Genomic DNA, 23,087 nt, shown 5'->3' with positions numbered 1-23,087 from the left:
TGGCTACAATGGATTATCTTGAATATGAAATGAATTCTTCAGATTATAATTGCAGATTGAGTGTATGCATTGATTTGGAAATCTTCAGGTTAAAAGTCTTCTCAATTTCTTACAAACACCAGCCTATATTTAGTTAAAAAGTTTAAGTAGTTGTATTCTGGTTCTCATTAAATTATAGACATTAAATGGCTGTTGTAGCAGAACCCTAAATATGTGGAAGTGTTCAACCTGCACATTACTACATTAGTTGTATGTGGCTGCACACTGGGTTAATGTGCGTGTCTCAATTAAAATGTTACCATTATGTACAGATTAAGTATCTATCTGTAGTAATGTATAAATGTGTGTCAGCATGGAAAGATCATACACAAACCTCAAATTTGTACCTCCGTGCTCTTTAAGTAAATACAGTCAAGTACGTACTCACATATCTGGACATAATAACAATAAAAAAAAAACTTCTGGTCCTTAAATTTAGGCAATTAAACTGGTTCTTAAATAGCGCTCTTCTACTCCACTTGAGCACTCAAAGTACTTTATACAACATGTCTCATTCACCCGTTCACACACGCATTCATAAAAACACTGTTTTTCTACAAGAGCTTTCTAACCTTAACACACATTCACACTCCGATGAACGCATTAGGGAGCAACTCAGGGTTTAGTATCTTGCCCAAGGATGCTTTGGCATACAGAGTGGTGCAGCCACCAACAACCAGCCTTCTGATTTGTAGATGATCTGCTGAGCGGCAGCCACTGCATCGACAAACTGTCTCATCTGAGTTGACCAACACATGACATACCACATTATTTCATGTAATTGGCAAAAAAAATTAAGAGAAAAGGTGCATCCTTACCACTACCATCGGAATTAAGACAGTAAGGAGAAGCTTGTAGTGATCTTAGAAAGACTGGAAATACATCAGCAATGAAGGATATTAGAGGAGCAATTGTTGCTTTCTCTCAATCTGGGAGGATTTATCTGGTCATTTTCAAATGATCTGATGTCCATCATTCTGCAGTGAAAAAGATTATTCAGAAGTAGGAAACATTCAGACAGTTGCCAATCTTGCCAAGAGTGTACATCCCAACAAATTCAAGGTCCCAAGGTCAGACTGTGAAATGCTCAGAGAGACTACAAAAAAGCAAGAGCAACATCTCAGTTAGCATTTTAAATGATAAAGTCATGATGGTATACTAAAAAAAAAATGAACAAGTATGCCTTGTTTGAATCTTTTCTCTCTAAAAAAAGTGGCTTAGGTTTGCAAAGCAGAATCTAAATAAACCACAAGACTAGAACAATGTCCCTAAGACAGAAGAGACTAAGTGGAGCTGTTTGGCCATAGTACCCAATTAAAACCAAATCAACACAAACACCTCAGATCAACTGTCACGCAGGATGAATGGTTTGGGCTTGTAGTGAGGCCATCTGTCCGATAGCTAAAGTTTAACCAAAACTGGGCCATGCAACAGGACAATGATTCCAAGAACATCAGGTACAACAGAATAGCTGAGAAAAAGAGTATAAAATGCTGCAATGGCCCAGTCAAAGGACAGACCTTAACCTCAGAGCTAGTTGTCGGACACAGAAGTTGACAGTTCCTCTCTGTGTATTTTTGAAGTCCACAACGAAACTGCAAATGCCCTCATGAAAGTGGTCAGAAAGAGAGTTCAGGATAATATTCTAAAGGCATAGGAAACAATACCTTCAGCCTCTGGCTCTACTGAGGAATTTCAGAGATGCGTAAGGAGGCAACCTTGAAGTGGACTTTAGCCAAATTTAGAACAAGTAAATATTGCTAAAGATGGGCAGTAGAGGAACCTCTTAATCACAATCATGTATGTGTTCATTTTCACCACTATATATAAATTCACATATTTTATGATTCCATGTATCTTACAGCAGTACATTATCACAGCACAGCAGAGCACAGTAAAGCTGGTCACTTTTCTGAGGAGGTAGAGGTATCCAGCTTGCCTCCTGCAGTGCATTATTTAAGAGCTCACTATAGCTACTCCTTCTAGTTATAGTAGTGCCTTAAAAAAGTGCATATGCTTATGAAAAATACCATATTTTGGTAGGCAAAACAAAAAATATGTTACAGTCCTATTTGGCTCTACAAACCTTCATATTGCTTTAGTTCCTTATTCCGTATTATGCGAAGTTGCAGAGGTAGGAATTAATTAGATTATGTCAAATTAAAAGCAAAGTAAATTACAAAATGATTCAAAATAAAAATGGCAGCTTTTATGTGGTGTAAGAAGTGTCAGTTTTGGATTAGATAAGTTGCTCTGGATAACCTATATCTCATCTTTATCGGTCAATTCCCATATGTGCAGGTAATCAGAATACAGGACAGGTGTGGAAGACCAGTGCCGGTGATTGCATGTGATTACACTGCTGACCATGAATGACATATAAAAGGTTTGAGGGTTTAGGGACATTAGAAAAAGACATATCATCTCATCTGGTAGCTACACCGATGCTACCTGTAACTGTCATCTAGTCCATCCCGTCCCTTATCACCATCCTTTCTACTTTGATCTGATTTACAGTTTCATACTGCTTTCCTTTCTTTTCCTTTTTTTCTCCATGTTTTCAAGTTTTTGCCTGTATCCCTCATCTCTTCTGCTCCTGTTTCCAAGTTTCCATCTCACTTGTGATTCCCCTCTCTCCCCCTTCCCTCTCATCTGTCTCTGTCTCTCCCTCTCTTTATCCTTCTCTCTCATTCACTCCATCTCTCTCAGGGGCCTGAAGTGAGGATTGACAGAGGGGAAATCCTGACTGACTGAAACCCAGCAGATGAGTTCTTCTCTTCTCTTCTCTTCTTTCTTTTTTTTTTTTTTTTACCTCCCACCCCTTCGCTTTCTGCTCTTCCATTTCTCCACCCTGAATGCCTGCTACTTTGTCTCTCTCGTCTCCTTCACACCCGTGTCCTTCATCTCCTCACCCCGTGCAGCTAATTGTTCCTGATCCAGCCTTGGCTTCTTGGATTAAGGTACATACATACTCCCCCTAAAAACAAAAACAAAAAACAAACAACAAAAAAAGAACATGTTTTTAGTTGTAAGGTCAACGCTGTCATCCTGTTAATCAAAATCAAACATTTTTGTATCATCACCAGATACGTGTCTCAAACAAAGTAACAAACAGACACTAGAAAAAGGAGAGATATTAGGGAATGGACTACATTGACAAATCACACCCTCTTTTTTTGAAAACATTAAAATTATACTCAGGGCTAATTTTTACCAGGTACAACTGTACAACCTAAAGCAATCCAATGCCATAACCTGTTTTACAGAGCTCATTGTTCAGTTAGCAGTGGGGCATTGTTGACTGCCAAGTTTAAACGTGGTAATCTAGTGAAACACGATCATTTTGCCTTTCCATTTATATGTGATTAGAAACTTGTTGTATGTGTGTTTGATGTACATGACCTTTGTCCTGAAAGACTTCTGTATCAGTAAAAACAAATTACAGGCATCTGAACATCGAGGCATGTTTAAAAAACTGGCCACAAGCTGTATGTTACAATATTTAAGACAGTGCATAACTGAACTGTGGTGACAGATGGAATAGCGTTAGGAAAATTCTCAATATTTGAATTACACAGGTTTACCTCAATGATGGAGATATTACACACTGTGAGCACGTCAGTCCTGTTTGTGAATATGTTATCATGAAATCAGGCCAGTGTTTAAAGATGTGTTACTGTTTTTAAAATGATATGCTTAGCGATCATCATTATGAAAAAACCTCAGATGTCCATCTCATTGGACTTTTACACTTGCTCTGGCCTTCCTTTGTTCAGTAACTTTTATACCTTGACAATACTTTCATAAGAAAGATCCATTATTTTAATCCTTTTAATCCTGTTTTGAAGCTAAACAATTTGTTAAGTTGCTTTTGTTCCTAAACTGAAACAAAATAAGGTGAAAAATATCTATCTCCTGTTTTCTGGTTGGATAACTTTTTGAGGTTGACTTCCAGTTGGAAGTTAACTTGTTTTCTGTATTGAAGTGTCTATGCCAAAGGTCTTTGGTTTTGTACTCTACAATTCAGAGACTAGAAATAAACCATGGTCTTCAAATAGCAGACTGAAATGTGTCATTTAACTAGACACTGAATGAACGCTTTTAGCACACTTTTGATATTTTTTTTAGCAAAACAAACAAGCTTTATTATTTGTCACGTAAAGTATCATGCAGAGTACAATGTGTAGTGAAATGCTCTTGCAGACAGGCTACAGATGTAGCTGTGCCATTCCAGGGCTTTCTGGCGACTCCTGCTCCAAAGATGTGTAGTCTTACCACTACACTATCTAGCATGCATAACTGTAAACTGAATGCATTTTAGTTTTGCACTGTCTGACATATAAACTAATTTTCTATGTCAGTTATATGTCAGTTTATATGTGCATTGATGATGCTATATTTTCTTAAAGAGCTTTAAGAAAAGTAAGACCCTCTCTCTCTCTCTCTCTCTCTCTCTCTCTCTTTTTGCTACTAAATCCATGGAAAGTTGAAATTGCCTTAGCATCATGGTTTGATGACATCATAGAAAAACAGCAAAACATTTAACTGACCAAAACATTGGCTTGAAGGGCTGGTTACTCCAGTTTGCTCTGTGTGTATTCACTACAAAGGATTCGTATTTGAACAAGACTGGATTGTAATATGATCTCATCCTATGTATATACACAATCAGAAATCTGCATTTTGTTTTCATCGCTCTTGCTAAATTTCAAATAAAAATAAAAACCCCAAAAAGGTGACACAAGAGGTGATTAAAGTCTAAATATTTTAAATGAGTATTAGGCTACGTTCAGACTGCACGGCGAAAGCGCATCAAATCTGACTTTTTTGACCCTATGTGACCCATATCCGATCATGGTATGACAGTTTGAACAACACAAATCCGATATTTTCAAATCCGACCTAGGTCACTTTCGTATATCGTACCAAATCCGATAGATATCTGATGTTTTAGAAAGCAACTGTTTGAATGGTCATGTCGCATTAAATCCATCTTTTACGTCACTGACACAAGATAGCTGCCAATTATCAGCGCCAGAGAAGACAAACGAGAAAGCATGGCGGCAATTGTTAAAGCACAGGCTCTCTTTTTTCTCTGTGTCCTTCTTTCTCTAATTAATTTGTCAAAATTCTGTCGGTTACGACTGTGCAGACACTGATAGACTGCTGCAACAACACCTACAAGCTCTGTAGCTGCCATTTTTACTTCCGTAAACAGAGTGTGTTGTGTGTGACGTCTTCTTTTGCGCATGCGGCCCGCTTTAAGGGCCATGAACCGTTCACACTAGAGCGCGTTTGCTGTCACATTTTATTTGTAGCGTGAACAACCAGACAAAAAAAATCGGAGTTGATCAAAAAATCGGAATTGAGCATTAAGACCTGCAGTGTGAACGTAGCCTTTGTTTAGCAAGTTTGTACTATGAGAGAGATTGTATTTGAATCTCACAAATTTCTTGCATATGTATATTTCTATTTAATTTTTTTTTCTTTTTTTCGTAGGTGTATCTTATTAGCTCAACTTACAATACCATGGGAGGATAGGCTAGCAATTTTAAACCAGCAAAACAAAGCAAAGTACCTGGACTTGATAGGTGAAGCTGTCATCAAAGGGTGCCATGCAAACATTTTTCCCATTGAAATGGGCTGCTGAGGTCCTATGCAACATCCATACTTTCTGCAAAAGCTCTCCTTGCAACTGAAGCACTTAAAGAAAGTCATTTAGGGAAATAGCCTAACCGCCTTTTGAAGAGTACAGGTTAAGGAGCGAAATGCTATGAACCTGAGGTACCTGCTGATGATGCAGAAGGGTCCTCAGTATACAGGAAGCTCCAACAATCCTCCCACCAAGTGACATCAAGGAAATCTTGCTATGGTCTAGCTCCACCATATTTTGTAGCTACAAAGACGTCAGCTTGTAGCAATGCATTGTCAATGTTTATCTCACTTGCATTCTTGTGACCACGGGGAAAGGCCCACTGGCAGTGGGGGAAGACCCACAGACATCTGTGAAAAAACAGAAAACAGCTCAGAAAGGCAGCAGGCAATAGTGTTAGAGTTAGCACTCTGCATGAGTAAACTACAAGTACTAAAGAAAGAGAATAAGGCTAGGCAGATTGGGGGTATTACTCTGCCAGAATGGACAGACCATGTAGCCAAAAACCCGGAAAGCAGCGTAAGAACTACAAAACTAAACTGGGCAAAAGAGGTACGTGAGGTAAAACGAAGTTGCTCCAGCTATGGCAGAATATTTAAGCATCAGACTTCACCAACTGCAGCAATGCAAAGGACCCAGAGGGCAATCTCTGAGTATATGAGTTATGCTTGTCAGTCAGTGGAGGACCTGAGCCAGGAGGCACACCACAGTGCTCTGGCCCTCTGGCAACTCATGTTGCTCAAACAAGGAATGTGAATGGAGAGAGTGTAGTGGTAGCACATGATGATCTCTTCAGAAACATTCCACTGGTGGAATATCCTTACCAGTTACCAAGGCTAAAGCCACACATCCAGTTTAACATAGCAGGATTTACTATGGACAAAGTGAGACCAGTTGTGAAAAAAGCCCAAGCAGGGTTCACCCCTGGACCATCAGGGACCTCATATAAGATCTACAAGAACTATCCTCAGCTGAAAAGTTTATACAAACCCTTACACACACTCTGGAAAAAGAGGAAAGAGCTCAACCTCTGGACACTTGCTGAGGGCTGCTTTGTACCTAAAGGGAAGATGTCAGTTGGGATTGAAGCGTTTCAAGAGAATTCACTACTGGATGGTGAGGGGGAAATATTCTGGTCCACTGTTGCTAAAAGACTGACATCTTATTTGTTCAATAATGAATACATTGATCTTAGTGCCCAGAAAGCAGGAGTTAGGGTATTCTAGTTGTATGGAGCATGCATCAGTGATTGGCTAGATTAATAAGAAAGCAAAGAGTAACAACACTAAACTCTCTAATGTATGGCTGGATCCAGTGAAAGCATTACCTGAATGTAATCCAACAGCTCGTTCAACCTGCATTAGAGAACTATCTAATACCACCAGAGATAGTGCAGCTTGTAATGTTATACATGAATAGATTGAAGATGAGGTTCGCTGTGGAAAACTTTACCTTTAAGTGACATAGGCTGGAGAAGGGCATCATAGCAGGATGTACAATTTCTGTTGTCCTGTTTGCAATGACTCTACTGCTAGTGGCAGGTGGATAAATGGCCTGTATTTATATAGCGCTTTACTAGTCCCTAAGGACCCCAAAGCGCTTTACACATCCAGTCATCCACCCATTCACACTCACACACTGGTGATGGCAAGCTACATTGTAGCCACAGCCACCCTGGGGCGCACTGACAGAGGCGAGGCTGCCGGACACTGGCGCCACCGGGCCCTCTGACCACCACCAGTAGGCAACGGGTGAAGTGTCTTGCCCAAGGACACAACGACCGAGACTGTCCAAGCCGGGGCTCGAACCGGCAACCTTCCGATTACAAGGCGAACTCCCAACTCTTGAGCCACGATCGCCCTTGAGCCACGATAAGGTAAAGAGTTCCTAAATCAGAGGACAGCACAAGACATCCTGCCTGTCAAGTGTTCTTAGACAATCTAACTGTGATGACTTCATCATTCCAGGGCAACACAGTGGATCCTGAGTGCACTGGAGAAGATGGCAACATGGACATGGGTGGAATTTAAACAGGAGAAATCCAGAAGCATCCTTAATGGAAAATGGGCAAGAAACACTTTCAGTAACCTTCAGAGATTCTAACAACTCAAGAGCAAGGGATCCAATGTCTTGGGAAGAATTATGATAGCTCCCTGAAGGACACCGGCAATCCCAGGGATGCCAAATCTCAGTTAAGTACTTCGCTCAAATCAATTAACAACAGCCTGCTGCTTGACAGTTCAAGGTTTGGTGCTTTCAGTATGACATCATACCCAGACTACAATGGCTATTCCTACTGTATGCCTTCCCCATGCCACAATTGGAAGCAAAGGAAAGGCTGTGCAGCAAATTTCTGAGAAAATGGTTGGGCATTCTAATTCCCTTTAGCTTGGTAAACCTGTAAAGCACTTAAAAGCCATTACCAGTTTCATCACTGGTGGAAGAATTCAAAGCCACCAAGGCAAGAGCAGTGGGTACACTCCTCCCATCAAAAGACGAGAATGTCCAACAGGCCAACAAATCTATTGGATGCAGCAGGAAGTGGAAGTCACAAGAAGCAGTATTGGAGCCAGAAGCATACTGGAAGCCCCAAGAAATCATCAGTGTGGTCTGTGAAGGTTGCTTGGGTGCAGAGGCAGCAGAAGATGACTGCCGGGTGAAGGCGATGGGGCTTGCATCTCCAGGCTTTTGGATGCAGTGGGACCAAGCACTTGCTGGACTAATGTCCTAGAAAGAACTTCTTACCATGCACCATGGCTGATCTACCAACTCCAAGCAATTTAAAGATCTGGGGGAAGGAGGAAAGCTCATCATGCCTGCAATGTGGCGCAGTACTGTGCACACTGAGCCACATCTTGGGAGGATGTCCAAAAGCACCGGGAGAGAGGACATGACAAGGTTCCAACAGAAATCACCAAATAGGTGGGCTTCCAGAAAGCTATAGCCCACAAGAACCGGGTACCTCCTTGTGTAGCCATCCATTTTCACCTTCAAGGCAACCAGGCTCCCAGGACAAATACAACAGCCACGAAGAGGGGGGAAAAGCTAGTGAACCTGAGATACCTGCTGATGATGCAGAAAGGTTCTCAACATAGAGGAAACTCAAACTATCCTCCCACCAAGGGACACCAAGGAAATCTTCCAATATAACTCCACCATATTTTTGGAGCTCCTACAGTATCAGCTTGTACCAATGCATCTTTGATTTTTATCCAACTTATGTTTCCCCATAGACATGGGGCAACAACAAGCCTTAGAACTCTGGGTCTGTGGACCAGATTGTGTTCTGAGAAGGATGGAATGTATATATAGTATGAAACCAACAGTACAGAACTAGAAAAAATCTGAATAAAAATGTTCTTGGTCTTGCCTTTTTTAATCTAAAAATAATAATTTTGCCAAACAAATGAAAATATTCAATTCTTTCTGGTTGTATCCAACTATTCAAAAACAGACATTAATCTATTAAAAATGTGAGATGAGGTGCTGGTTGTACAGCTGCTGTTATTGTGTATATATTTATTTATATTTAGATTTCTTCATACATTCTTATATAGTTCTATATTGTGTATTGTGTATTTTGTTGTACAGTTATTTTATTTTCAACTTTAATTTATATATTTATCTTTATCTTATTCTTCCCAGTTAAATTTACCCTTCATTCTAATTTGTGTTGTACAGTTATTTCATTTTTAACCTTAATTTATATTTTATTCCTTCCTAGTTAAATTTACCCTTTTTAATTTTTCATATTTATTTCCTATCTTATTCATAGCCTTTTCCTTTTTTGTTTTCTTTAGGTCACGAGCAGTTGTCCAAGCATTTCACTACATATCGTACTGTGTATGACTGTGTACGTGACAAATAAAATTTGAATTTGAATTTGGTTCTGTGACTATTCTGCAATCTTCTTTTTTTTCTCAGTTTTAATAAATACCATAATGTTAATCGCAACAATCATCTTTTACAATTTATTTATTTATTTTATTTTTTATAAAATACTAATTATTATTTCAATTATGTGACATGGTGAGTCAGAAAGCTCAAATCATCATACAATTTGCAAGCTTTAAATACAGATTAACACTGGCGGTTGCAGAGGTTATGGCCAGTGTACTGACCATGTGTATGGATGATGTTAATTTCCAACACCCGTCCCTTGATAGGCATTAACTCATGTAACAGTCTGAAATGTATTTTCTATAATACTAGATTAAAGCAAGTACCTACAAAAGAAAAAATAAAACACAGCACACAAACAGAAAGAGTTTTCTATATGAAAGAGTTCGTATAGCTAGCTTTTATTTATTTATTTTTATAAATTTATTTATTTTTTTATTTTTTTATTTTTGCCTGTCCCGTTTGGCTCTTTTGCCATCAGAATTATTGTCTAAAGGCAAAGAAAGATGCCCAACGGATTTACTTTACCAAATTGACCATCCCAGCCTTGCCGTAATGGTCCATTTGATTCACCTTTTATTGTTTATTTTATTTTCACTTGCTGAATATGGGACAGACTTGACTGAGGGAAAGAAGGGGAGAAAGAAAGAGGGAAAGAGAAACAGCTGAGAAGAGGGACGGGGGAGAAGGGCAAAAGACACAAACCAACAGAATGGGCAGAGAAAAAAAATGCGTATATCAATCACCTGGATCACCTGTTGAGAAAGAAAAAAGAAAACAAGCAGAAGAGAACAAGAGTAATAGAATAAACAACATCACAATGATATATGGGAATATGACAGTAAATACTAAATATTAAACATTATTGTGCAGCACATAAGATCAACAGAACACAGTGTGCTTTGAGGTAGGAGCCAAAAAGGGTGTAGTTTGTGGGTGTGATCACCCGTGTGTACACCTGTGAGCATTGTTTTTTTAAAGGTTCCTTCATGTAATGATCTGCTAGAGGTTGTGGGGGGGCCACAGCCCCGTCCTCCAGGGCATGAAACATTATGGAGGAGATCAAAACTCCAGACATCCAGAGGCCCCCAGAACACAAGAGACCAAGGAAGACCAACAGAGGGGCAGCCACGCCACTGTCCCAGAAAGAGCTGAGGAGAGTCCCAGATGAGGGCTCACTGAGCAGCCGCGGAGCAGAAGCCAGGGGGAGTTGCAGTGACGCGCCCGTGAGCTCCGCTGGGAGCCAGCTGTGCCTGAGTGACCGAGCCCCAGGCCGAGAGGCCGGGGGCACCCTACCTCCGAAGTGGCCCGAGTGAGCCCCAGGCTCCAGGCCCCGATAAGCGGCCACCATGGAGTGAGCCGGTGTGTACCTGGACGCACATCCCCAGACACAAAGAACCACCAACGCACCGATGTCTGAGGGAGTCCGCCACTGGCAGGGGAAGTGGTGGTGGGGGGAGATAGGCCTCCAAACCTTGGAGGGCCTGAGATGTCCCCAGAGAGGTGGCGTCTGACACCCAACCTGACATATAGACACAGACATACAGGCACACACAGATACAAACATCCATTCCCACCCTCATGCTCTCATATGCACTTACTCCACACTCAACCAACGTGGAGACAGACATAAAGAGACGCTGTACACACGATCACACTCCCCAAGCGTACTCTACGAACCGGGTCTAGGTACCCTTGCCCCTGGAGGGGGGAACTGCACCCAGACCCAGGTGGTGTTACCCTTTTCCCTGCGGTGGGGGGAGGCAGACCGCCCCGACTCCACAGCAGCAGGGAGGCCCCACACTCCAGACTGCAGTCGGACGGCCAACTCCTCCTCCTAGCCCCCCCGCTCCAGCAGGCTGCAGAGAATGGGGGTGAGAGAAGACTCCAAACCTCCCTCCACCCGCTCATTGTAGTGTTGATGCATGTGTGTTCTGAAGTGCATTTAAAACCCAGGAGGGCTTGGAGCTACCTGCCAGAGAGCAGCAGGTAAGCGCATGGTCCCTCCTGCTAGCCCTCAATGTCTACGTGTATTTAACATTGAGAGGTGGGCAACGACGCCAGGGGTGAGGTGTACACCCTGATGGTAATTTGGATTCCGTGTATCGTGCCCACCCCCAAGATCCTATATGTATGTGTAATGAGAGTGTGAGTAATGTGAATGTCTAAGTTGTGGGATAAAATTGAGCCAGAGGCAGCCGGAAGGGGGGGGGGGGGTAGCCTCCTCTGCACCCTGGTGACATACCCCTACTCCAAGGCCCTGCATGTGTGGGTGGTTGTGGTGGAGCGGGAAGAGGGAGGCAGCTGGAGATGGGGAGGGAAGGAAGGGAGGGGCAGGTGACCCCTCCCTGGGGCCAGCTCCCCCGCTGACCCCAGTAGGCACCCCCATACTCCACGACCCGCCAGGGAAAGGGGGCCCAGGCCCATCCAGACCGGGGCCCAGTGCAGGAGCGCCTCCCGGCCCCACAGAGCCCGGGACAGTCCACCCAACCCCACCACAGAGAAAACTGCACCCACCCCACCATCCACTCATCTTCCAGACTACATAAGACAAAAAACACCCAGGCTGAGATCTTCCTCCACCTCTCCTGTATCTCCCCCTCCTGCAGAGAGAGTTCCTGAAGAGAGGAAAGCTCCTGCAAGATGTGACAACCTCCCCCAAGATGTGACAACCTCCCCCACCAGTTGAAGAGCCCCCCAGGTGGCTCGACGCACCGGCGGCACCCTGCGCCAGGGCTGGGCCCCCATGCACCCACCCGCCCACAACCCCGGCAACACACCAACCAGGACCCAAGCCCCCGAGGCCCAGCCAGGGCCCCAGCCCAGAGACGGAGCGCCCCCAGAACCTCACGCCCATCCCGGACCCACCCAGGGGCAGCCAGGCTACCAGGTCAGTAACCCACGTCCGTCAGCACAGACCCTCCCCTAACCCCGCTGCACGCAGCCACGAGGAAACAGTCACCTGAGAGCCAACAGAGCCCCTAATTGGCCATGACCGCTACCCCGGGTAGGTATAGCTAGCTTTTAGCTGGGACTTCACTGTTATACAGAAAGTTTTAAGAAGCTGCTTTGAACTGGCAGGTAGCCAGTAGGAAATGCACTTTGTATAAATGAAGTGTCTAACGCTACACTTTCTCCATCATGTATATTTTAGGTGTTAATGACAGTTTACATAAGTCATAAAAGCATTAAATTGTCAGCACTATGTATTTTATGTACAGTCTTAAATAAGTTAAGTAAGTAATAAGTAAGATTCAACTTGGAGTAATTAAAAAAAAATTCAAAATTGAAAATCTTAAGTCATAGAACATGTTATTAGATACACCTTTCTAGTACTGGGTTGGACCCTTTTTACCTTCAAAAATCCTTAATCCTTCATGACATAGACTCAACAAAGTGCTGGAAACATTTCTCAGAAATTTAGTTACATATTGACACGGTGGCATCGCACAGCTGCTGCAGATTTTTCAGCTACACATAGATGATGTGACCCTCCTGTTCCTCGACATCACAGAGGTGCTCAATTAGACTGAGATCTGATGACTGTAGAGGTCATTTGAGTACAGTGAACTCACCATCATGGTCGGGAAAGGCACTTGTTGGGGTTTTCTGCTTCTGCTACTGTAGTCAAGCTGCTTTGCGGTTTGAAATATTGCATGCTCAGAGATCCTCCTCTGCATACGTTGATCATCACGAGTGATCAATTTAGTTACTGTCAGTTTGAAACACTCTGGCCACTCTCCTCCAATCTCTGACATCAACAAGGCATTTTCTGTTTGTCAGTCTGAAATATTGAGATTGAGAGTCCATCTGGCACCAGCAACCATGCCATTTCATTTTTAAAGTCACTTAAATTACCTTTGTTCCCCATTTTGATGCCATTTATTTGGCTGATTAGATAATCGACTTAATGTACAGGTGAACATACTTACCTAACAAAGTGGCTAGTGAGTGTATGTGCAGTGATGAAATCTAAATTCTACCTTGGCCAGGCCTTTGATAGCCTGATTATTGATCGCTGTGACTGTTTTAATTACATATGGTCATGCTTGGGACCAAGAGGGTATACAGCATGAACTATTAAGAACAGTTGCATGAATGAAAGCTACATGAAATTATATGCAGTGTCTTGCAAACAAGTTTGGAGACTTGCCCTAACATTTCTACTTAGCTGTTTTCAGGTAAACCATCCTTATTAGGGAGACCAAAATACCTATAATTCATATCTTTAATTATCACCTTTAATGTGAACGTGTCATGTTATAACTTCCATCTAAACTGTGCAGATTGGTTTCTAAGACACCTCAATGATCAATGTGAACTACCATTACCATATACAAAGCTGAACCATTTCTAGAATATAAATAGTTACAACTATCAGATATTAGCTATAAGTTAACTGTTTTTTATATCGAGTCTCCTCAACAACAAAAAAATCACAATAAAAAACATTCATATTTAACTGATGTGTCACTTAACTGGCCTTGTGATCACTTCTGTCTGTCAGGCAATTAATATCTTGTTGTTAAAATATTTTCTCTTTCTTCTTACATATCATAAAAAAGATAATGGGCTTCAAAGTGTGTTGCAAGAGACGACTGTTCATTTCTCACACCCTGCCAGCAGTTTTTTTTTTTTTAACCATGACTGTTCTTTATTTGTATGGCTGACGATACTCTGATTTTGAGTTATTGGTAGATTTGTTAGAATATGTTCAAAATGTACAAAAACCCCAAGAGCTATTCATAATAAATATAATACATTTTTATATCTCTATAAATATTCAGTTATTCTGTGATATTTTATCTCTTTGTGAGCTGATGACACTGATTCTGTTTTGTTATTAATTATTATTATTAGCTATTTTACAGATTAAGTAACATCCCTTAAGGATATCGTTCCACTGTGTGCATCTCCCGAAGTCTGCACTTGCCTATTAATATTGTTGTGACTTTTAGAAACTGTATATACAGTGGGGCAAAAAAGTATTTAGTCAGCCACCGATTGTGCAAGTTCCCCCACCTAAAATGATGACAGAGGTCAGTAATTTGCACCAGAGGTACACTTCAACTGTGAGAGACAGAATGTGAAAAAAAAATCCATGAATCCACATGGTAGGATTTGTAAAGAATTTATTCGTAAATCAGGGTGAAAAATAAGTATTTGGTCAATAACAAAAATACAACTCAATACTTTGTAACATAACCTTTGTTGGCAATAACAGAGGTCAAACGTTTACTATAGGTCTTTACCAGGTTTGCACACACAGTAGCTGGTATTTTGGCCCATTCCTCCATGCAGATCTTCTCGAGAGCAGTGATGTTTTGGGGCTGTCGCCGAGCAACACGGACTTTCAACTCCCGCCACAGATTTTCTATGGGGTTGAGGTCTGGAGACTGGCTAGGCCACTCCAGGACTTTCAAATGCTTCTTACGGAGCCACTCCTTTGTTGCCCGGGCGGTGTGTTTTGGATCATTGTCATGTTGGAAGACCCAGCCTCATTTCATCTTCAAAGTTCTCACTGATGGAAGGAGGTTTTGGCTCAAAATCTCACGATACATGGCCCCATTCATTCTGTCCTTAACACGGATCAGTCGTCCTGTCCCCTTGGCAGAAAAACAGCCCCATAGCATGATGTTTCCACCCCCATGCTTCACAGTAGGTATGGTGTTCTTGGGATGCAACTCAGTATTCTTCTTCCTCCAAACACGACGAGTTGAGTTTATACCAAAAAGTTCTACTTTGGTTTCATCTGACCACATGACATTCTCCCAATCCTCTGCTGTATCATCCATGTGCTCTCTGGCAAACTTCAGACGGGCCTGGACATGCACTGGCTTCAGCAGCGGAACACGTCTGGCACTGCGGGATTTGATTCCCTGCCGTTGTAGTGTGTTACTGATGGTGACCTTTGTTACTTTGGTCCCAGCTCTCTGCAGGTCATTCACCAGGTCCCCCCGTGTGGTTCTGGGATCTTTGCTCACCGTTCTCATGATCATTTTGACCCCACGGGATGAGATCTTGCGTGGAGCCCCAGATCGAGGGAGATTATCAGTGGTCTTGTATGTCTTCCATTTTCTGATGATTGCTCCCACAGTTGATTTTTTCACACCAAGCTGCTTGCCTATTGTAGATTCACTCTTCCCAGTCTGGTGCAGGTCTACAATACTTTTCCTGGTGTCCTTCGAAAGCTCTTTGGTCTTGGCCATGGCGGCGTTTGGAGTCTGACTGTTTGAGGCTGTGGACAGGTGTCTTTTATACAGATGATGAGTTCAAACAGGTGCCATTCATACAGGTAACGAGTGGGGGACAGAAAAGCTTCTTACAGAAGACGTTACAGGTCTGTGAGAGCCAGAGATTTTCCTTGTTTGAGGTGACCAAATACTTATTTTCCACCCTGATTTACGAATAAATTCTTTACAAATCCTACCATGTGAATTCATGGATTTTTTTTCACATTCTGTCTCTCACAGTTGAAGTGTACCTCTGGTGCAAATTACTGACCTCTGTCATCATTTTAAGTGGGGGAACTTGCACAATTGGTGGCTGACTAAATACTTTTTTGCCCCACTGTAAAAGATGGAGATAGTACTGTGCCATCACCCATTGGTTTTTGGACCCTACAGTTTTAAGACTTTGTTTTATTGTAGCCAGAACTTACCCTTCTGAAACACTGGTTGGAGTGAGATCAGCAAGGTTCAATAGCAATACATTCATTGAAAATATGAGTTTAATGCAGAGGCACACAAGTCTGCCAATTAGTGCGAAGTAACAATGTAGCAAAATGCAAGTGTTTCATTCAATAAAAGTGAAGCATAAACTTCTTGTACAGGCTTTACTACTCAGCAAGCCATTTTATTTTTTTTTAAGAAAGTTTCCATTAAAAATCCTCTAAAGGGTCCCATCACAATCATCACAGAGGTCCAGTTCAATGACCCATGGACCTACAGCTGTGTGTTAGCAACTTATCAATTAAAGGAGGTACACCCATAAATTTGAGTCCTAATTGTGTCTGTGCTACTATGCTATAAACAGACTTTTTTTTCCCATGGGAGTCTGTGAGGGCTGACTTGAATTGGAAGGCAGCTTCAAGTGAAGACTCAAACAACTGCAGATTTTGGCGCTTTTCTGTTGGCCTCATCTTTTTGTGCCACAGGTTGCTATTTTGTCTTAAGTGAGGATGAGGATGAAATTCTGGGACTGTAATCTGTAAATGTCAAAAGTTACACATGCTCCAGTATTAGAGGTGTTCTCTTTGCTCTGATATGTTTGTGGCTTTGGTGCTGAAATTGTTTTGTTTTTTTTAAACATTTTTATTCTCTTCATGTTAGAATGCTAAAATAGTTTTTAAATTACTCATGGATCTAAAATATAACATTTAATAAAAATATTTGCCTTCTTTTACCTTTGTTGACTTACAAAAATAGAGGTAATCAGGTGTGCTATTGTTTTGAGTTCTGTGGTTGAACTTTTGGTTTGAGCTGTCTAAAATTTACTGTTCCATCAAAGCATTATGAGTAAATCCACAAAGTGTTTGGTTTTCTAAATTTGTCAATCGTATGCAGTACTTTGGATGCTATGGCAACCATCCAGCTGTTTCAGCTTCCCTACTGATGTCATCCACACTTTTACATGGTTATGCCACTTGAGCCTTGAAAGACAAGACAAGCTTTTACACTTACAAATATTACATTATCATTATTTTGCAACTCTACTGAGACTTTTCCTCCCCTTGTCACAAGCTTTTTCATTATGTATTGAGTCTGGAGTAGTAAGATTTCATTTGTTATATGGTTTAATATGAGTTGAAATGAGAAGTCCAAACACGCTGTCATGTTTTTATCTCTTTAACACAATTTCTAATTACTGTAAATGCGCTTCATGCTGATTCACTTTTCAAGTATTGTTTCATAGAGTTATATGACATTGTGAGAGTTCTCAGGTTATTTTCCCGGGCTATGTGTGGGTATCGATACTATCTTCTTCAGCTGAGGTGTGTAAATCTCCTGTCATCTGACTCACAGGTGGAACTATTAAGGGACTAATAGTGGGACTATTTCCTGTGTTTTGATTTCCTGTTTAGAGTGTTGCACAAATTTTAAATCCAAAGTATTCCCTGATCAGGATAGTTTAAGGATTAAATGTAATCCCAGGAAGTTGATTCTCTTCACGCGGACGCAGCATTTTCAGTTGCAGAAACGTTTTGCCAAGTGACCTCTTCAGTCTCAGCTGACTGCAGGTTTTCCCAACCTGACCAACAGTATATTTGCAAAATGACTGAAACTAGCAGACTGACTAACAATGGGCCGTGAGCTCAGTGAAACTGAAACTGTCATGATGTCCAAAACATCATGACCACTGATCAATGGCCATGAGTGCCATTCGCAGAGTTGGGGAATGGCTGTAGTTCCAGCATTGTGAGATGGTGAACTCAACTGAACTCTTTCAGGAATGGTTGTTCTCTTTTCCCGTTTTAGCATCTTACAATGCTGCACACCCATTCCCTAATTACCCCCCTTCATGACATTTTGTATATTAACGATCATGAAACAGAACTCACAGCTATTAGTAGGCAATGGTGTTAGTTTTGGTCATTATGCCAATATACTTTTTATAAGGCTGGAGAAAGCTGCAGTCAGCTGCGACTGAAGAAGCCTCTTGGATGAGTGACGAAATGGTTTCGCCACTGAAACTGCGGCGTCCAGATGAGCAGAATCAATTTTCTGTGATTTCCTTACCTGGATGATTGAGTGTGAATCAAGACCTTGGCTGTAATATTGTGTCTTTAGTTTAGGCTATAACCTTCAAGCCCCTTCTCACACATGTACGATACCTGCGTATGCAAACACCTCACATGATCATGTAAAGTTATGCCAGGTACTTGTTTCAGTAAGCATAAGGGGTACCCAAGATATGTGTTTGATTAGTCTATGTTAATGTATGTCCCAGTTAGAGTACATAAATAACATGCTCCTCATATGAAGCAGCTCTCTTGCTCAAATCCTTGATCATCATGGCACAGACTCTTGGTCAGCATTTGCTTTCTTACAGCTAACAAGCAAAAGAAAAACACCCTTTTCTGGAAAATAAAAACAACTCCTTTTTTGGATTAGGCTCATCTAAAAAATGTGGAAAATACTCTTGTTGTTTTTTTACAGCTGATTATTTTGATAAAAGAAGGGCAATTTGAGCCTTTGTTACCTTTGAGAACCATGATAAAACTATTAATTTGACAGTAATGTCTATTAAATTTAAGGTTGTTTGGTATAAAGTTGGCATATTTTTAAAAAGATGTGTGGCTCTGTGTAGACATTTATCCATGTAATAGTAAAGGAAAAAAAGGCACAGTTTAGATCACCTCGTCTGCATGTCCTGTAGCCGCCTTTCCACCACCTTGTTCCACCCTTCTGTCTGGTTAGGGGAGCACTGAGCGACACTTTTATTGACAATGTATTTGACTTTGAATCTGAGGCTTTTATCTGTTGTCTAGCCTCACCTAACCAACACAGATCTGCTTTTTTTGTCAAGTGAGTCAAAAAAATTGCTTGTCCAAATAGGTGGTCATGAAAAGTGATTCAGCAAAGTAGGAAGGAGGGAGGAACACATGCACTCAGACAAAAACACACACACACACACACACACACACACACACACACACACACACACACACACACACACACACACACACACACACACACACACACACACACCAGTGCATGTCCGGACGTCAACAGCACTCTGAGGGTGTCTCTGTGGCTTCATAGACAGAGATGAATAAAGCATCACAGCATACAATCCATTTAATTCTCACACAGACGCACGCAAATGCACAAATATAAATAGACAAAATTTCACATCCGAGCCTTTCTTCCTCTAACCCATGCAAACACTTACGTCAGCGGGTTAAATTATTCCTTGAAATATTTCACTGATGCTGTCCCATCAATGGGCATACATGCACATGCACATGCACACATGCATATGTACAGACAGGAGCTATTAATGGTTTTCCTGTTTTGCAGCTGTTACTTTGAGGACTGAACTGTCGATGATACAAAACAACTTTTAATAGAGTAACTTCACTTTACTTTTTAATTTAGTCAGTTCAAACTATAAAGTCAAACTATAGCTTAGTCTCATACCTCAACTTTATTTAAATAAATATTTCTTTTCTCTTTTTTCTTTTTTCCAAAACAGGAGATGTTCACGAACAAGTTGAATCAGACGTGATAACAAACTGTTCCTCACTTTGTCTTCACAGTTAATGGATGACGGTAAACACACACACACACACACACACACACACACACACACACACACACACACACACACACACACACACACACACTACTCTCTCGCAAGTGTTTGCATATGTCAGGAATACACAATTTCACAAGTAAATTCTCACTCGTATACTGATGCTTTTGTACAGTTACTGACTCACTCTCACACTCTCTCTTCTACTTGATCTCTCGTCATCATCCCTCTCACTGCACGCACGCACGCACACACACACACACACACACACACACACACACACACACACACACACACACACACACACACACTTATTAATAAATCTGCTGAAGTACTATCTTGTTTATTTTTTCCCAACATGTAACGTAGTCTAAAACAGTAACAGTGAACAAGCGGACTTTTAACATTATCATTCATTCATGAACACAGGTATGCACAAATAACCATGTTTAAAAAAAACTAAATATTATCATTTGCTTTTAATCATAAATAATTGAATATCTTATTTTAATTAAATCACACTGTCATATTATTTCAGTCAGTATTTATTTGGTTTTGTAACATGGGGCGATGAAATTATTATTTAAATTATTTTTTTTAGTGATTATCATATAAAAAATAAATAAATAAAAATTTAACCGTGTTCTAACTACCAAATAACATTATTTTGGAATTTGTGGAAAAAGCAATTTAGGTCTGATGCAACTTAAAGAAGCAGCATGTGAGTGTGAAGAGAAACACTAATCAGAGAGTTTTACAATAATGCAGATGGTAAACCATTTTGTGAAAGTAGTGATCCCTTATAGCTTACAGCTTTGAAAAATTCAAAGATTTAATTTTTATGAAATTAAAAGTTAAATAAAAGTGTTTGAGGTAAGGATAAGAAAAAAGATTAAGCAGTGTGTGTGTGTGTGTGTGTGTATGTGTGTGTGTGTATGTGGCTGAAGGTGGGGGTGGATCATTTTAAACCACATGTAGCCAAATAAATACGCTTTTTAAAATGTATGCTTGTATTTTCTCATAACTATAACTTCTCTTCTTACAAACAAGAAAGCACAGATGCAGACAAACATGACAAAATATGTAGCTGCTGTTTTATTGTTTAATCTTTCTATTAATAACAACTCATCCAGAAACTACAGTCCTTTCATCAACTGTTTCAGATCCATTGTATTGTAATTCATGTGTTGTCTGATGTATTTAACATTTTGAATGTGAGTTTACTTATATACTGAGTCCACATGAGGCCTTTTCCTTCAGAGACTACAAAATTATATTTGCCTCAAAAAACACTATCAGTAGCTACAGCAACACACAGAATATTTCATTAAAACTCCCTCACTGACACTTGCAACAAAAATTAGAGGCTCCTGACTGAGTTTTCTTCTGGGTACATTTTATCTCAAAACTTAAAGGACTAATGCATAAAAACAACATATGACTTTTTCTTATAGTTATAATGGTTCTAAAAAATATTTGGGAAGAGAAAAAAAAAACAGAACTAGAAATTGCTGCAATTTTTTAACATTTAAGACATTTTGAACTTTGCCTTTTCATGGGTTTTACCACGTGTGCACCACGTATCAAAATGTATAATTAGTCAAGGTAAACCTAGAAGAAAATATAGAACTTTAAGGTGAATTTATTAGCAGCAAATCTTAATCTTTGATTTTAAGTTTTGTTTGGGCAGGATAATTTCTGCTCTTGTAGCAGGTTATGTCCTCCATTACTGTAAATGTTGCTTTGTGGGACACATAATTTTTTCAGTAGTAGGCCCAAGAGCAGGCAACAGAGACAGTTAATATACATTCAAGATTTATTGGAAATTCACTTACCTGCCACCGCACAGATGTAACCAGCATTATTTGTTCTGGAGGTATAAGTTCAGCTGGAACAATGTGAAAGATTTTAAAAGCCATTAGTGTCATATCAGGAAACAAAGGCCACAGGCCTTAGCCAAACAAATTTAGGATCAATTCTTGTAAAATTTTTATAAATAATATGTCTGAACGACATAAAAATATTATTCTCTGAAACATTCAATTTGAAATAATTCACAGTCTAACTTTAAATGAGGCCTCGACTAAAGTTCAATCAAAGCCTAAGAATTATGTGCATTGAAATCCTATGGAGCTAAAGAATGAGGCACCACGAGGCTCACTGATCGCTAACTCTCAAAATGTTCCTGTCTTGAGCCTCTTGAGGAACGTGTTAACATATGAGAGGTACAGGTTAATGTTACTAGAAGCAACAAAGTAAATATATGGGAAAAATAATTTTGAGAAAAGTATTGTTTTAAGGAGGACTTGACCTACCTTGATCACTTTTCACTCAGATAATAACACAAGACCTTACTGCAATACGATGATTTCAGTATATTTAAATGTTTTCTTTATTCTAAACATTTAGAGTTAATACAGATTGGTTTGTGTTTTATGTAGAAGACTGTAATTGCAATCTAGAAGAAGACTCACCGTTAGACTGAAGGAATTTAGAGGATTTAGAGAAAAGGGTAACTGTGCACATACTGTGGGGTGAATATCGAGACATACACCTAGACTGACTATGAAATTTAACATCTTCAAGGTCACTTGTGTAAAGTCGCAGTTAAAACCAAAAATATATTTTTCTCAATTATATCTAGGAGTCTTAATCTTCCTAAATCAGTTTTACAATAGTTTTATTGAAATTACTTACATTTTTAATAAACTTTGAGAATGACCGATTGCATAGTGGCAAATACATATACAGGCACACACACACACAAAAACACACACATAAATCAGTTTATAAATTTTGTTAATAAATTTATTTAGTAAACACAAGTAGTAACTAGTAACAGAAATGAAGGTTTAGATAAGCAGTTCATGAAGGTTCTCACTAAATTTAGACTCACCCACTGAGGGGAAAATTGTATTATTCAATTACTGCGTGTATCTAAACGGTAGACAGAAAAGTGGTCAACAGGAGACCAAATAAGAGTAGTTATAGCAGCAAATTATATGTGAACCTAACTCCAGCTTCCTGCGTACACTTTACAGATTTGCCCATTAAAGACAGCCGTTTTTACAGGAAAATCTGAAAAACAAACTGTTTTTTTTTCCTTTTTTGCTCTGAAACAGCATGCTATTTGAAGTTTATGCAGTCACCTTTGAAAGAGTTTTATAACCACAGAGGTCAACAAGGATTCTCGGTTCAAAACCAGCAGTAAACATTAAAACATGGTTGTGTTGTCCAC

The 23,087-nt window shown here is 40.3% G+C and overlaps 1 long non-coding RNA gene across 16 annotated transcripts in view; it reads left to right on the top strand.

The window, feature by feature from the left end:
• Positions 1–23,087, top strand: part of LOC101486067 (uncharacterized) — a 62,514-nt gene that overhangs the window by 22,335 nt on the left and 17,092 nt on the right. For 12 of the 16 annotated variants that reach the window (XR_013099386.1, XR_013099394.1, XR_013099384.1 and 9 more), the window contains one exon: positions 19,790–19,866. This is a non-coding gene — a long non-coding RNA (uncharacterized LOC101486067). Of the gene's footprint in view, positions 1–2,748; positions 3,000–12,201; positions 12,483–19,614; positions 19,666–19,789; positions 19,867–23,087 lie in introns of all 16 variants that reach the window. The other 4 variants (XR_013099388.1, XR_013099390.1, XR_013099387.1 and 1 more) reach the window with 4 other exon arrangements.

This window comes from Maylandia zebra, linkage group LG7 (genome assembly GCF_041146795.1).
Source record: "Maylandia zebra isolate NMK-2024a linkage group LG7, Mzebra_GT3a, whole genome shotgun sequence".
Lineage (NCBI taxonomy): Eukaryota > Metazoa > Chordata > Actinopteri > Cichliformes > Cichlidae > Maylandia > Maylandia zebra.
This window is presented reverse-complemented; position numbering and strand designations above follow the sequence as displayed.